This window comes from Lissotriton helveticus, chromosome 6 (genome assembly GCF_964261635.1).
Source record: "Lissotriton helveticus chromosome 6, aLisHel1.1, whole genome shotgun sequence".
NCBI classification, from domain to species: Eukaryota; Metazoa; Chordata; class Amphibia; order Caudata; family Salamandridae; genus Lissotriton; species Lissotriton helveticus.
The window spans coordinates 874256905-874275366 of NC_136067.1; the positions used below are offsets into that span (position 1 = coordinate 874256905).

The 18462-nt window shown below is 39.8% G+C and overlaps 1 long non-coding RNA gene across 1 annotated transcript in view; it reads right to left on the reverse strand.

The window, feature by feature from the left end:
- Positions 1-12810, reverse strand: part of LOC144761565 (uncharacterized) — a 50967-nt gene extending 38157 nt beyond the window's left edge. The window contains exon 1 of the long non-coding RNA XR_013595789.1: positions 12669-12810. This is a non-coding gene — a long non-coding RNA (uncharacterized LOC144761565). The remainder of the gene's footprint in view (positions 1-12668) is intronic.
- Between the last annotated feature and the right edge of the window lie 5652 nt (positions 12811-18462).

Here is an 18462-nt window from a genome sequence, read left to right on the forward strand (position 1 = left end):
TTCTGGCTTAAAAAGGAGATCCCACAAGAAGTCAGAGCTAGATTATGCTCTGAATGCCCTAGACCCTCATTGCCAAACAAAATTGTGGCAACCCCTGAACTCGACCCAAAATTAGTAGCCTTTATTTCAAAGACCTCTAGCGATCCAAGAAAAGGTATTGACAAGGGCTTGAGATCTTGTCAGGATCGCCTCCTTGATACGGTGGGCCCTATTACAAACAATTTTGAAATGGTGGAATCAGCTTACTTAGAAGATCGCCAAGTAGACCCCAAGGAGCTCAGGGAACGGGTTCAGAGGGCCATTTGTTTAATTGGTAACACCAACACTTCATTGTCTATAGAAAGAAAGAAAGGGATCCTCTTTAAAATAGATCCAAAACTAATTGAATTGGCAAAAAGTGATGGAGGGCAAAATACACAAGGTTTCCTTTTCGGTGACGAATTCATTAAAGACATGGCCAGATATGTTGGAGCATTCAGCTCAATTCAAAAATCGCAAAAAGATATCAAAAAAGTTTTTCAAGAACGTGTTTTTACACAGGCCGGGAGAATGCGGGGTCGTTTCCCCGGCCGTGGAAATTCAAACACAAAACCCTTTATCTCCCGCGGAGGCGGAAGATACACCAATAACTCAAACTTCAGCCAATTCTACCCGCAGAGACAAAGAAGCCGCGGACGTAACTTTAGAGGAGAACGAAGACAACGTTCATTTTCTTCAGGTAAGAACCTTACCAGACCCTTTAGATACCCCTCCAAAAGTAGGAGGGAGACTACGCCAATTCGCTGGGAACTGGAATCTAATACCAAAAGACCCTTGGGTTCTCAGTACAGTGAGGGGTTACAAAATAGATTTTATAACTACTCCTCATCAATCAAAAACCCCTCGAGAAATCAATTTTTCTGGCAAAGACAGGGCACTCGTGTCTCAAGAGGTTCAAGAACTTAAAAAAAGTGCAATTATAGACACTACTCAGATGGGTTTTTTGAGCAATATATTCCTTGTGGAAAAGAAAAACAAGGAACAAAGGCCAGTCATAAATCTCAAAGAATTAAATCAATGGGTGGTCTATCAACATTTCAAAATTGAGGGAATTCACCTCCTACGAGACATCGTAAGGAAAGGGGACTGGTTAACAAGACTAGACCTGAAAGACGCTACTCTAACAATACCGATTTGGATACACCACTAAAAGTTTCTCCAATTCACATGGCAAGGCCATTTATATCTATTTTGCAGCCTTCCCTTCTGTCTGTCTTCCGCCCCATGGTGTTTCACCAAGGTTCTTCGTTCCGTTGCCTCGTGGCTAAGAGAAAAAGGAATAAGACTGATCATATATCTCGACGATATACTCATAATGGGTCAGTCCAAGAAGACCGTTCTTCATACGAACCTTACAATCAATCTATTACAACATTTAGGCTTCGTGATAAATTTAAAAAAGTCATGCACAGTTTCGTCCCAACAAACTCAATTTCTGGGTTTTCTGGTGGACACTGTAAAGGCAGAACTTCGCCTACCGAGTGACAAAGTAAGAAAAGTAAGGAAAGAAATCAGGAAAATCCTAAAGCTAAAGGAGTTTCCCCTCAGATTTCTAGCCAAATTGTTAGGCCTTCTTTCTTCTACAATTCAAGCGATCTTCCCAGGCCCACTTCATTACCGGGCACTCCAAAGACTGAAGACGTATTACTTGAGATTGAACCAATCCTATTCCCAACTAATCTTTCTAGATCAAGAATTGAAAACAGAACTCATCTGGTGGTTAAATAATCTGGAGGCATGTACTGGCAAGGCCATTTTTGGGGAAGAACCAGATCTTATAATAGAGTCGGATGCGAGTTTGGAAGGATGGGGAGCCAGATGTGGAAATTTGACTACGGGGGGGGGGGGGGTCGATGGACTCCTCAAGAGAAGATGTTACACATCAACTGCTTGGAACTACTAGCAGGTTTCTTTGCAATTCGTTGTTTTACTCAGAACTCAATGAAATGTTGTGTAACCCTTCGCATGGACAATGTGTCCGCAGTTCGATACGTCTCAAAATTGGGGGGTCCTCATTCGAAAGACTTAACAGACCTAGCGAAGAGCCTGTGGAGCTTTTGCTTGAACAAAGTTATTTCTGTTGTGGCAGAACACATTCCCGGACTGAACAATGAAGTAGCGGACTGGTACTCGAGAAACTTCAGAGACTCGAGCAATTGGAGACTGAACAGGGAAATATTCCTTGCAATCCAGTCTATATGGGGTCCCTTCAAAACAGACATCTTTGCGGACCGTTTGAATACTCATCTAAAGAATTTCTTCAGTTGGAGGCCGGACCCTCAAGCTCTGAGTGTAGATGCCTTCGTTCAGGACTGGAGAGGACTAGCACCTTATGCTTTCCCTCCTTTTGCAATGCTTCCTCGAGTTCTCCTTCATGCTCGACGTTACAAACAGAGCATGGTAATAATAACTCCCCTTTGGAGATCCCAAGCTTGGTTTCCCATCATCCTAGAAATGAGCGTAGATTTTCCAATTCTGATTCCCTCTTTCAAAGAAATCCTTCTGGATCCAAAGGGTCACGCCCATCCACTAGTAGATCAGGGACTTCTAACTCTGACGGCATGGAAGATTTCCAGAGACAATGGCGAATCCCTGGCCTTTCGTCTAATGCTTTCAGACTCAATTCTGAATCCTGGGCTTCAGGAACTAGAAAGGCCTATAGATTGGCTTGGAATAAATGGGCTTGCTGGTGCGTTCAACGATGTTTCGATCCCATTTCAACTGATTTAGTTAACGTTATTAATTACCTATCGGACCTTTTCACCTCGGGTCTATCTTACAGAACCGTAAACGTTTACAGATCTGCAATATCAGCCGGCCATTCTTTAATTAACGGAATTTCAGTGGGTCAGAACCTTTTAACTAAGAAAATAATGAGAAGTATGAGGGTTTTAAACCCACCTGGTCCCAAATACACTACTTTGTGGGACGTTAGCCTTGTTCTTCGAACCATGTCCTCCTGGGGAGATAATTCTTCTCTTTCCCTCAAACGTATTTCTTTTAAACTTACCATTCTATTATGCTTAGTTTCTTTTAGAAGAACTTCGGACCTTAGAGCTTTAGATATTCCAACAAGAGCCTTTCAACCGGAAGGAGTCTGTTTCTTCCTCAAAAAGAGAACTAAAACTTTATCTTCCTCTATTTTCTATCCTTATTTTAATGGAAATAGTAGACTATGTGTAGTTAAGTGTTGGAAAGAATATGAAAAAAGAACCAGACATTTAAGATTGAATGAATCCCAATTATTAATCTCTTATAGATCTCCTCATAAAGGAGTTTCCTCTCCAACTTTAGCCAGATGGGTAAAGAATGTCATGTATGAAAGTGGTGTGGATGTTTCACTCTTTGGTGCTCATTCTATTAGAGGTGCTTCAGCCTCAAAAGCTTACTGCCTTGGAGGAGGATTACAAGATATCCTTAGAGCTGAAGATTGGTCGAATGATAGTATGTTTAAAGCATATTACTTCAGACCAATCACTAATGTGATTGATAATGTTCTTAATGCACTTTAAACTTGCATAATATGGCCTCCGTGTCGTGCCATACAATTTAGATTTTTCACAGCCTGCTGGGCAGAAAATCTGGATTTTATTAAGGACACGGAGGCTAATATTATCCTGCCTCTTGTTTTTTAATCCCACCCTTTCTTTATGTGATTTTATGATATTTTACTTTCTCTTTCAGAGTAAAAAAGTTTCTTCTCTTCTGGAAGTTCGTATTTGGAAATTCTTGGTTCTCAAGTTATTTTGATCCTCAAGTTTTTGTTCTTCATGATGATCTTTCTTCGCAGTTTGGACAAAGAAGGATGAGAGATGGTCTCCTAGGAACTTTATACTTCTTTAGAATGTTTATTGAAGTTCCATGTTCTTCAATTGTTGCTACTGAGCTGTGGTAATAAAGGAGATTTGCATAATATTAGCCTCCAGATTAAAAGGGAGAGGGCAATGAAGGCATGCTCAAGCTGATTGTAAAGCATTCATGTATGGTTGCCTAAAGGCATGGTTTCTTCAATAACAGAATACCTTTCCTGGCAGAAGGAGCACACCTCTCCACTGTAACTTGATGGTAACTGTTTAAAAGGATCAACACACACTTGTCATATTCATTCTCTATCTCTCTCTCTCTCTCTCTCTCTCTCTCTCTCTCTCACCCCACTTACCTCCAGGGACATTCTTTTGTGTCAGTAGTCTCTTCTGATACTAAGCATTAAACTCAAAGAAAGTGGTGGAAGATCGCTTTGCACACATTTTGGGAATTCTGGTGAATGGTGCTTGGTGTGATTGTGTAGGCCTTGTTGCCTTTGGCTGTGTATATTACGCTGGTGTTCTAGTGTTTTCCTGCCTGCCATTTATTGTTGTTTTGGTAAGATTTCCATCTTTTTTACTGGGCCTAAGGGCCTGATCTAGACCATGTCTAGACCCAGGGACATGACAGCGGCTGCCACGGAGAGGCCTCATTAGTGGACCACTAAAGATGACATAAACAAGTAGACTATTAGATTATTGACGCTAATCAATGGAACATATACTTAATGGCTCACAATGCATGGTACCTGTGTCCCTACAAGCAAAATGACTGTAGGCATTAGACAGCTTGGTGAATCTAAGAAATTGTAAAAACAATTATGCATATTTTGGTATTTCTTTGCATTTCTATGGTGTTTCACACAACAAAAACACCATTACTGGTACAATAACTGTTGAATAAACATAATTGTTATTTACAACAAAATTGGAATTGGAATATTAACTACTTGGCATACAACTCATCAAAAAGATATTAAAAAAAAAAAGGTCTGCCTACTCTCATTCCCCTTGATTTCACAAATGCAAAGAAGCCAAAACATATAAGAATATAGAAAAGAAGATAACAAATAGGAGACTTAATTAAAGAATTATGTTTCCTGTTACAAAATATACTAATTCAATGTCAACAGGTGTTCTCACATTTTATACTATATTCAGTCCATTAACTCTGAAGTCTGCTGGGTGAACATGTACTCGATACACCTCCACTGAATCTTCACCCCTTATACTTCATGTTTCCAGTACACCTTTCCAACAACAAGGGCCAGTCACAGCTGCTGCCTCAATATATAGACATCGCTGTCTCAGTGGGTTATAGTTTATTAGCATCAACTTTGGCCTCTACAAATTTTGAATGATATTCATACATTCCATGCAATAGCGGCACTCCTTCAGCAATCTGCTACAATAGGTGCTTATCCTTGAAAGCTATGTGCTTTGTATGCTTTCCAACAACACCAGCTCAGAAGTCACATACAGAGAGATGACATGTGGTGCTGTACTTGATACAAGTGTTTCTGACAATTGGACATGCCAGATGTTTTTGCTGTGCTCTGCTAAAAATGTAATGTCAGGTCTGTGATGTCAGAAGCACTTGTAATTAAGTTTAAAACAAATGGCCTCAGGTAAAGAAAAAACATGGCAGCTGCAGTATCGGGCACCAAGTAGCGGTTTTAACTGTGTTAGCTGCCTTGCACAACCAGCAGGCTCGATTGAAAATATATAGCGCCTGATTCACAAAGGTAAACCTACACTTTTATGTAACTTTACAATAGTTTGCTATTCACAAAAGAATTTACGAGTAGTGTTTTTACAATTGCAGAGACTATGCACATAAAAAGATAGGGTTAACTTCTATTCTTGTAACAGTGACTGGTTCTCCCACTGAGAAACGTTTGGAAACAAAATGGGGTCAGATAGTTCATTTTAAATTACAATGTTCTAAAAAGCCACAGGCTCTGAAAGGGTGCTTATTATATTTTCAAGTCCTTTCATGGTGTGCCAGGCCAATGAAAACTGGCGCTCCCCAGAAGTTGCCCTATTTTTCCAAAATGGGCTATGCGTTCCCGTGTATGTCAAAATATTACCTCTGTTGTGCCATGGCCAGCATTTTCCCATGGGTGCTCCCAATATGCCATGGGTGCCCCTTTATGCCAGAGATTACATATAAGACGCCAGTGTCGGAATTTTTCCATTACTGCCTCCCATCTAGCAAGAGTGGCCTTTATGTCATAAAGTACCTCTAGCATGTCAAGGCCAAAATATAGCTATGGTTCTACCCTCCCTTATGCCACTGTCATCCTCCATTATGCCAATTACCTTCAATTTGCCACTGCCAGCAGTTTTTCACAGAGCTCCCTATGCTATGAATTACATCCAGTATGCCAACACCAACATTTATCCATGGGTGTCCCCATATGCCAAGTATAACCTCTAATTTATACTAGTTTATTAGTATTTTGTCACAGGTGCCTGCCATGGGAAGAAGTGCCTCCAGTATGCCAGCATTAGTGTTTTGCCAAGGTTGCTTTTCTAAGGCAAGACTTTTCTTCAGCATGAGAGGGCCAAAGGCTGACTCACAAGTGTGACACCACGCTCTCACTCACTTAGAATAACTCATTTATGCCCATGCCCATTTTCACTCCCACTCTTTCTAACTCACATCATTAAATATCTCTCACTGTCTTGTACTCACTATTAGTCTCACTCACTCATTGTCACTCTCTTACACTCGCCCTCATTCACTCTAACTCTGACTCACAATCATCTGCACTCACTCTTGATCACAATCAGTCACACTCATTTTCACTCATTTTCACTCTTTCATGATCACTCACTCACAGTTACTCTTACACTCACTCACTCATACTGTCTCCCCCGCTCAAATCATCTGCACTCACTCTAAATCTGAGTCACTCATTCTCAAGTATTCTCACTCATTCTCAATCACAGTTATGCTCACCACTCACTCTTGCTCATTCCCGCTCACACTCATTCATTTTCACCCACTTACTCTCACTCACTTGCTGTCACTCTTTCTCTCACTCACTGGTTCTTATTTTCTGACTCACTCATACTCACTGATACATTCACTACAGAAAGATGCAATGCAGCATAGCAGCCAAAGTTGCTACACTGTGTCATCCTAGGAAGAGAGGGAATTGCAGAATCATTTCTAATACGATATGGTGTTGCTGGTCTCTTCCTCATCACTGTTGCTCAAACAGGCTGTTTAGCACCATGCATACACCTTTGCACCACAGTGCAAAGTTGTGTGTGATGCTTAGCGTAGGGTTTGTACTGGAAAGATGACCTTCCAATACAAAATACTATGCCTATACAAACTTTAAATCCTTTCACACATTGTATGTGTGCTGCACAGTCCAACCAATGTGCCAAAGTATGGAAGAAACACATTTTTTCTTCCCTGCATCAAGGATGTGTGATTTGTTGCAGCAGAGCCCCATCTAACAATTTTAGTAGTAGTAATGGTAGTAATCTCTCTCTCTCTCTCTCACACACACACACACACACACACACATGCTCTTTCTCTCACATATACACATATTGTCACATGCACGTACACCGTTCAGTGACACAACAGCGATACAAAAAATATCAATGAAATATTGAGTAAAAAATATAGACAATAAAAATATCGACTCCTATACTTAAACAGGTAAGTACAAAAATAGTGACTAAAAAGTATTGATGTAAAAAATATAGATGTATAAAATATCGACGTTTATTAAAATATAAAATAAAATGTATATTAAATATTAAATATAATTTTAACAAAATGAAATAAATGTAATATACATTTTAATAAAATATAACAAATACACTTAATAAAAAAGATAAACACACAAACATCATAATTTATACATTTATATTTGCCTTAAAACAATTCATAAACTATTATTTTTAATGTTAAAAGTTTAACATAATATAAAAAATTATATATATATATATATTAATGATTTAAAATATAAAAAACAAAAATCTATAACAAATGAAAACATTAAACTATTAAAAAAATATTTAAACCTAAATTTCGAAATACAATCAATGCAACAGTAGGGAAAATGTTGGATAGCAAAAGGGTAAACATAACTATTCCCACTCCAGTGAGTGCAACAGTAGGGAAATTGCTTGATAGCAGAGGGGTATAAATTACTATTCCCACTGCAGTGAGTGCAACAGTAGCGAAAGTGTTGGATAGCGGGGGATAAATATTACTATTACTACTCCAAAGAGTGCAACAGTAGAGAAAGTGTTGGATAACGGAAAGGTAAACATTACTATACCCACTTCTCTGAATGCAACAGTAGGATAAGTGTTGGATAGCGGAGGGAAAAATATTTTAGCCCCACTCCTCTGAATGCAACAGTAGGATAAGTGTTGGATAGCGGAGGGAAAAAATATTTTAGCCCCACTCCAGTGAGTGCAACAGTAGGGAAAGTGATGGATAGCGGAGGGGTAAAAACCACTATTCCAACTCCAGTGAGTGCAACATTAGGGAAAGTGTTGGATAGCAGAGGGGTAACAATTACTATTCCCACTCCAGTGAGTGCAACATTAGGGAAAGTGTTGGATAGCGGAGAGACAAAAATTACTATCACACTCAAACAGCAAAAAATTTATATATATATATCATAAAAATAATAAATATTTTAAAAATGTAAAATAAAATATATTACATTTATAAAAAGAAAAAATTATATTAATTACATATAACAAAAACCTACAAATAGTATATAAAATGAAATTATAAATGAATTAAATTAAAAACAATGTTAAACTAGAAAATATTTACAAACAAAAAAAGTATCAATACATAAATGTATTTATTTTACTTCCTACCCTATAACACCACACCAAAAACAAAACACTTCAACATTTTAAACTAAATTTACTTCCATAATGAACATGATATATATTCAATCAAATAGATTTTATTAATAAAAAATACTAATAAATATTAATTGACAACACACACTTCAACACTATAATATCCACAACACACACCTAAATTAATATAAAATATTAAAATCCAATTAAAATATTTAAATTAAAAACTATTACTATTAAAACTAATAATAAATCAATTAAAATGTATTTAATACCCACCCTTTACCCTTTTAAAAGTAAAAACAGCACACAAAAAATAAACAATTACCCAAAGTAAATATCAAATAATTAAAATGAGTTAATATATATTAATTAATTAAACACAAATAACTTCCCAACCTTTACTCCTATAAACACCGCAACACCAACCTGCAATTAATTACACAATTACCATAATTAATTGCAAATTAATTTAAATTCATTAACAACCAATTATTAATTTGTAAATTAAAAATAAATTACTTCCCACCATTTAAACCTAAAACCACTGCAACACACACCTAAAATTAATTACACAACTATCAAAATGAATTACCAATTAATTATTTAAAAATAATACAAAACCAATTATTAATTCATAAATTAAAAATGAATTACTTCCCACACGTTACACCTATAAACACCACAACACACACCTAACACTAATTACACAACTACCATAATGAATTACCAATTAATTAATTAAAATGAATTCACAACCAATTCTTAATTCATAAATTAAAAATAAATTACCTCCCACCCTTTACATCTATAAACTCCACAACACACACCTAAAATGTATTACATAATTACCAATTCTTAATAAATTAACTTACACATTTAAAACTATAAAATCTAAATTAAACACATATTTATAAATAAAAACTAATCAATGAATTTATTATAATTACCTCCCACCCTATTCCCCTATAAATTCCCACAACCCGCTACGGAACTAAAAAAGCAAAATACAAATAATTTTTTTTTTATAACGACTAAAAATTTAACACATATTAAAAATACAAATAATTCTTATACAAAAAACAATCATGACATACATATAAAATATATACTAAAATACATAACATTTATTTAAAAAATTATATTTTTAACAACTATATTTTTGTAAACGATATTAAACACTTCGATATTTTTAAAGTCAATATGACCTACCTTAAGCCGATATTCTTGACCACAATAATCTTGCTGTTGATATTTCTGAACCACAATATTTTTTACTTGATATTTGTGCAACTCAATATTTTTTATTCGATATTCTGTCTGCACACCCACTCACACAACATACATTTAAAAGTATTTTGTTTACGACAGCCTCCAAGGAAGATCCTGTTCAAGCTGCTTGTGCTTCATTTTCTTTATAAATTAATTTTGACTAATGCTCTATTGTTCACTATTAGTATGAAACAGGGCAGAAAAGAAGAAGATCGGAGCCCTGACACTTATAATTGTGTGCCGCCCTACTGTCTTTGGCACTGATTTTGGCATCCCTGAGGTCAGAGGGTCACAAAAGCAGTACATGTGGTCATAAGGGACAAGCAGGTGTTGCTGAGGTCCATAAATCCTTTCTGTGAGATTTATCTGCATGCCTTTGGCTTTTTCACCTGCACCTCTCATCTATGCAGCACTTCTCTTACCTGCCTACCCTTCCAGACATTCTTCTTACCACCTGCCCCTTTTATAACCTGCACCATGTTACTCCTACTAGAACTTTCTAGGTTGTTGATGATGATGATGATGAGACAGATCTATAGTGTAACAGCAACCCCAAGTGCATCCAACACTGGCAGAATGCATGAAAGGGTAAAACATACAGACTATCGGACAGGAGAGGCAGAGGTACCTGCAGTGGGATTTAACAAAGAGGCAGGTTGATACGCGTTTTATACATTTGAAATGATTCCCTCCCTCTTTAATATGTGGCTGATTCCAATGTTTGAAACACATAAAAGGTGCAATATTTCTAACCACTGTTGATTGGGCTAGAACTCCAATCCATCATTCTGTTGCTCACCATGCCACCTCAGCTTGGACCCAGCCATATTCAAATCAGTCTTCTCCCTGTTCCTCAAGGAACACTCCAGCCTGAACTGCCAAGCCAGGTCCTCCCTGAAACAGAACACAAGCAACCCAGGACCGGTTTTGCCCTAGTTGTGTGCTCATCAACCAGATACAGCTTGGTTGCAGTAACACAGTGAGTCAGTGGCAAGACAAATTGCAAGCATTCCTCCCATCACTTTTTGTGTGGTTCGTGCACCACCCTAAGTGTCATGGGTATGCCTAGACATTGGTCCCATGCTCACTGTGTCACTGGACCCAAGCTGTACCCGTCTGATAAGCCCATAATTAGCACAAAATAAGTCCTAGGTTGCTTGTGTTCATGGAGGGCCTTGTCTGGAATTTTGGGCTGGACTGTTCCCATGAGCAGTAGGATCAAGACTGAGTTGCATATGGGTGATTCCAATGAGGGGGCATGTTGAGCAAAAGAACGGTGGGTTGGGATGCTACCAGAGCGATTGCCAGTGGTTAGACAAATTGCAAGCATTCCTCCCACCTTCTGTGTGTGTCATGATTCCAACATTTAGCTGTGTAGTGGTAGAAGGATTTGCCACCAGAACGAGTCCTTTGAATACAGGGCATTACCAGAAGCATCACAGTTCTAAACCTCAAAAATCAAGTAGCGATGTATTTTTTTTAATTCATTTCCTATGTAAGTAGGGAAAGAAAAACAAAATGCCTGATAAGCCAGGTACAGACTTGTGTACAATGTCCAGACAGGCAACCAACAGATTTATCTTTGAATGGTCTCAGCATTTGTGTAGAGAGGTACTCACATCACAATGCTACATGTTACACCAATGCGGTGAGCACCTTTATAATGGCTCCTGCTTACAAAAAGAACAAAGATGTAATGCACAAGCCAACGTTAAACTTCAGTAGTGGAATCCTAAGCCATGCCAAGTTGGCATTCCAGAGCTACTACAAGACTTCCATGGGGCACATCTGACTGAGGCAGGCTCTTGACCTTCTGCGGCAATGCAGAGTATATGATGACAAAAGACTCTTGTCGAGGAGCTCTTTCTTCCATTTTGTTTCACCTGCATATGGCCACCATGCCTGTTCCCTCACACAATTATGACCTCACGTGCATCTCTCTCATTCATCTTTCGTGAGGTCAGTTTAAAAAAAGATGAAATTGGACAAAAGCAAGACATACTCCTTTAGGGGGCATATTATCTAGCAAGGCAGGAACCCTTTGTGAACTTTTCGCATTGCTTTTGCATGAAGTTTTAAAATGATGACCTCTTGTCCACCAGGAAACTTGTGTCTTCACCGATGCCCTATGCTCAGCCTTCCAAACCTATGCAGGGAGACTAAAACATCCCAGGAGAAGAGCTGCACCATATAGACATAGGACCAGGTTTATGAGACTGTCATGCAGGGCAGCGCAGCAAGTGACCTAGCTGTGCTGCACTGTGTGACAGGGAAAGGGCAGGAATGCGGTGCATTTAAAAGAATACAATGCATTCCTGTCTTTTGCCCTGTGCTGGCACCATTGTTGCTGCCTAGCGTCAACATAGGCACCCTTGCACCATGGTACAAGGGTGCCTGTGTTGTAAGGTGGATTGTTATTGCGCAGGAAGGTGCACTTTCCTACACAAAAACAATCCCCTGAGGCATTTTCCTGTTTGCATGTGTGCTGCAGAATGGTACTCTACTGGAGAGGAAAAAGAACATTTGGTCATAGGAAAACTTTCAGAACAAAGCAATACAGAAACACGATTATGAAGAGAAACACAAAGAGACAAGGAAAGTATCAAGTATTCAAAGAAAAGGAAATTAAATTCAAAGGGGCTGCATAATGAAAATGGATCATCAATACTCTCAGATGCAAAGTTAAAAGCGTGTACTCACCCATAAATGTTCTTGCTGACAGTTCCAAGACTGGCCCAGAAATGGAATGTACACTTTCTCCTAAACAACAAGGTACCCATTACTCCATTTCCATCTATGCTGCATTTTAGTCCTCTCATCAGCAAAGTTGCTCATAGCTTTTTGGTAAGAAACTCTAGCCCTATTTTACATATAGAGCAGTGCACGTGAACAAAAAGAGCTTATTCAGTTCTTTTATATTTCTTTCAGTCCTTTATCAAATTTACACAGGGTTTCACAAAAAAGGCAGCCAATGCGTTTCGTTCAGTTCGGCAAGTAGCCAAGAGAATTTCTTCAGGGCTGCGGAAAAAGTAACAAAATACATGAATAAGACAAACACATTATATGACATAACTGATGGACACACTACGAATTAATACAATATCATAGACGTTCTATAAATATAACAAATCATATAGCTAAGACAAACAGTACTATAAATCATATAACTAAGACACACAATACTATCACAAAACATTGAATCTTAAAAAGTAATATTCAAATTTATAGCTTGGACAATAATTTATATCTATTCTTATGATACATGCGCCTTGGACTTTTCCTACATTATGGGAATTAAAGTCGTCAATTCCCAAAAGACAAGCAATTGCTACAACAGCTAAACCTAAGTGAAAAAGCAAAAGTACTAACGAGCTAAGACTTAATGGTCTTTCACATAAGTCATATTACAAGCTGGGCCAAATAGAATCATTCGCCCGAACGTTATCTTAAAAAAACACAGTAGCTATAAAAAATTATTAATATATGATGCCATTATTAAAATCTTAGTATACATATAAATTAGATAACAGTCATAGACCCATCACTTTATAATGTATTATCACAAAAAACATATTATAAGACTAAACCTAATAATCATAGCCAATTTATCTTACATATGCATATGCTTCAACTTACCAACCCAACTCAATTAATGACAGTAAAATAATAAAGATCAAAAAGAATAAGTGCTTTCAATCACCAGTGGGATGATCTCCGCCTAACAATACAAAACAAAGAACATGTACCAATTACTACAAACGAAAAAGTTGCATTCTAAATGGTCTAAATCTAAAATTATATGTGAGCATCGTTGTTTAGAATTGTCTCACTATAAAAAAGGGGGGGTCTATACTAAGATACCTAGGTATATATTCCCAAAAATCAAGAGCAAAACACTGGGAGTAAAGAGTATGCTGGAGTCATTTTAGATCTAAACTTATAACCAGAAGTTAAAAATATGGGATCCAAGCTGGCATAAACCCTTGTCTAAAAGCATGGTCAGTTCAACTTAGTTAATACATGTTGAAATGGGCTTCACAAAGTAATTTTAACCCAGGTCATATTTCGTAGTTTAAGATGCACACTCGCCTGAGAACTAGAACCCAGGAAACGGCATTGGGTTGCCACAAGGTACTTTAAATAATATTAACCCACTAAGCACGTACCGTTAGCAACCCTCTGAGCAATCTATAACAATTACAGAGGTTAAGAGTTCAAGCGCGCCAAAGGGAAGAGTTTAAACCACCCCACAACGCCTCACCTTAATACGTGGTCACCTCTGCCTCCAAGCTAGCAACATCCGTGGGTAGAGAGACTCTGCACCTTACTACGGGCTTTAAATACCCCAAACAATTGAACGATAGCAGCTACACCTGTGCAAACTAGCAGCTAGAGTGCTCGACAATCCAGAAAGCAAGCACCTGCCATATTGGAAAGGCTGAATACTACGAATAGCGAGAGCGGACTTCGCGCAAATAAGGACTCTCACACAACTCTGAATATAGCATAAAAGGTCACCTTTTATTACCAGGACAGCCAAAGACAGACCCGCAACATACTTTTTTCCAAACCAAGCTTTTGCTTTTATTTTTCTCCAAACGTTTTCATATAACACATTTCCTTTTCCAATGCTTTATTAACCAATAACCATAACTTGTTTCCATACCATCCGTATGTTTTCCTTCTTCTTTCCATTTCTTCCCAACCTACCCTCCCGAGCCCTCCCCCTTAGAGAAAGGATGAATCCGCTCTAGATTATCCAATCCCCTTCACACACGCCGACAAGACAACAAAAGAATCTGCCTGCGGTGTCCTGAGGTGACATCCTGACCATGTTCTTCATGGAACCAGAATAGTTATGCAGCTCTGTATTTATTTATTTATTTCTGACCTACGGTATGTCCTTTATTTTTTTTTTTTTGAAAAACACATAACAACAAGAACACGTGACATTTGACAAACAACACCCTACCCTTGAATTTGCACTCAGGGTGGGTGGGTGGGTCACAACGCGACACCACCGCTCCTCTCACTCGCTCCTAGTGATGTCATCCCTCCCTCCCCTCCCTTCACTTGGCCTAAGCCCTCCCACCACCCAATCAGGCTGCGTGAGGTCGTCCCTCGCGCGAAATACCCCAGGGGGACATTGGCTTTGCCAAGTGCCCCTGGGGGCCCATCGCGCAAATAAGGACTCTCACACAACTCTGAATATAGCATAAAAGGTCACCTTTTATTACCAGGACAGCCAAAGACAGACCCGCAACATACTTTTTTCCAAACCAAGCTTTTGCTTTTATTTTTCTCCAAACGTTTTCATATAACACATTTCCTTTTCCAATGCTTTATTAACCAATAACCATAACTTGTTTCCATACCATCCGTATGTTTTCCTTCTTCTTTCCATTTCTTCCCAACCTACCCTCCCGAGCCCTCCCCCTTAGAGAAAGGATGAATCCGCTCTAGATTATCCAATCCCCTTCACACACGCCACCCAGGAAAACCCCCGAGTTTTCCTGCCCCATCCCAAAAACCTCCCTCTCACTTCCAAAATGGACCGCTCAAGTCAGTATACCATGCACAGTAAAGGAAAACATTGCGTTTATATTTCATCCCCTCAGTTTCCTTTTGGTTTGGAGCACCATAAATCAACACACCACAGATTGGCTAAGGTGTCTCTGAGTTCCATCAAGTAGTAAGACTGACCCATCTGTGAGAGATGAACCCCATCATCACTCAACAAATGCGGCATTTCCTTGTTAAAATGCTCATGTGCAATGACCGTGATGCCCATAGCCACACAGTATGTTTTCAAAGCCTTATTAACTTTCTTGCGGGCATTTTCCACCGCTGCATGAACCCTAGCTCCTTTCCACTGGCTCCTGAACAGGAATTCCGTCCACACCACCCTGGTCCCTTCCCATCTGTCTTTTATCACTGCTCAATCAAGTTTCATTTGCTTAATTAAAGCTAAACCTGACCATTCAACCAAATCATTTTCACCTAAATGCAGGATCAGCAAATCCGGAATGCCCCATGCGTCAGCCAATTTGCTTAAAACCTGGAACAACTCCCCCCATTTCATCCCCCCCGACACCCTTCCAGATTACCTCATGGTCACTGCCATACAATCCCAAACCTCTCCCACACAGCTGCTGTTCAGCAAAGTTCGCCGCCCACTTTACTATTGAATGGCCGACAATCCAGGTCCTCTTTTTCCTAGGAAAATCCGCCACTCGACCTGTGGTGGAAAAAGTAACAGTAACCAACCAACCTTCTTTTGTGCCATTTTTTTTTTTTTTTTTACAACCTAACATATTTAAAACAACAATCTGACTTCCATCGCCCAATGCGCTGCAAATCCTCTTTCCCCCACCCCAACTTTGCTGCTTCGGTAGCTGCACCGATTCTGAATGAATGCGTCCCAAAACTGTGCGGATTTTCCCCCACCAACACCAACGCCTTCCTTAAGACCGCTAAAAATTGAAAACCAGTCACTTGTGTTTTGTTCTTATGGCAAAATATCCCACCCTCCTGGAATACCACCGACCCTACAAATGCCTCCCACTCTCCCACCGGGCAGCAACCCCCAATCCCACTCCTACCCAGTCGCACCAACATCCCTTTACCTTTCTGGTCTGTCTTTGACTTCCTCAATGTAATTTGCAACACTCCCATACCCAGTAATTCGATATCAGATGTCTGGATCCCTTCCTGATTTCGTAAACCCAATAATTCTGATATTCTAAATGCACCAAAGAACAACCATACCATGCATAACTTGAATCGAAACCATTCCCACTCATCATAACAGCACCCGGGCAGAACTCCCAGCAATTTTTGTAACAATGCGAATGTAATGGGGTTTCTCAACTGTTTCGCCTGCCCAAATGACCTCCCAAACCCTTTCAACATTTTTTGTAAACGGAAACCCATTTCAACCTCCCGCCCCAAAAACAGTTGACTATAGAAGGAAATGCCCGCCAACTTGCCTGAAATGGTTGATGGCGACAAACCTTTGTCTATCAAACTCAACACAAATTCCCACATAAACTTTTCATCACACACCGCTGTACCATCCCAGCCATGCTGCGCCGCATATTCCAAAAAACCAGACCATGCCAGCTGATAACTGCGTCGTGTAGAGCCTGCTAATGATTGCTCGACAAAATCTGCCATTCTCATTTCCCCAGGTCCCACATGTTCGGTGGAATCGGTGTCCTGCATTGGTCCGCTCCAGGTGCCAAGTCCCGAAACCTCTGCCACTGACAACGAGACAAAGCGTCGGCAATTGAATTGTTGACACCAGGGATGTGTTGAGCTCTAAACACAATATTCAGCTGCAGCACACGCAACATCAAAGCCCGCAACAATTGCAGCACCTTGAGGTCCTTTGCCCGCTGCCCATTGACCAGACAGACCACCGCCATGTTATCGATATGAAATAACACACAGCGGTCCCTGAACTCTTCACCCCAAACCTGCAGCGCCACTAACAATGGGAAAAACTCTAGAAAAGCAATGCTGCGACCCTGTTCCAACCATTGTGCCGGCCATTGCTCCGCACACCACCTCCCTTCCCAAAACAAGCCAAAACCCAACGACCCAGCCGCATCAGAAAAAATCTGCACTGGCCAGACCGTGTCTTCTGTCACAAAATTGACAGACACACCGTTGAACTCTTCCAAAAATTGTAACCATATGCTCAAATCCTCCTTAATTTTCGATGTCAAACGGATGTGATGGTGTGGCAAGCACGCCCCAGCCATAGCAAAGCCCAAACGCCTACAAAAGGTCCTGCCTGCCCTGACAACTCGACATGCAAAATTCAAGTATCCCAGAAGCCTCTGTACTTGACGCAACTGCACTTTTTTAGCTCCAAACATTTCTTGAAGAAAAAGTTTGATCTCCAGCACTTTCGCTCCAGGCAACCGGGCCACCATTTCTCTTGAATCTATTTCAATGCCCAAAAAAGTCAACCTGGATGTTGGACCTTCCGTTTTGTCGACCGCCAAAGGCACACCAAACTCCTTTGCCACCTCCTGAAAACATGCCAAAACCCTGGCACACTGCTCCGTATCCGCTTTGCCCACAAAACAAAAAATCGTCCAAGTAGTGACATACCACCACATGGCCTGAGCGCTGGACTACACACCACTCCAAAAATGTACTAAAGGTTTCGAACAGTGAGCAAGAGATAGCGCAACCCATGGGTAGCACCCGATCCACATAGTACTCTCCTTCAAAATACATGCCCAGCAGCCCGAAATCCGCCGGGTGAATCGGCAAAAGACGGAAGGCAGCCTGCACATCACATTTTGCAAGGTCAGCTCCTACCCCTGCCTTACGCACCAATTCCAATGCGTCATCTACTGATGAATATGACACTGCTGAATCAGAGGTGGAGATGAAGTCATTGACTGACATTCCTTCCGGCCAGGACAAATGATGTATCAGGCGGAACTCGCCTTTCGCTTTTTTTGGGATAACACCAAGA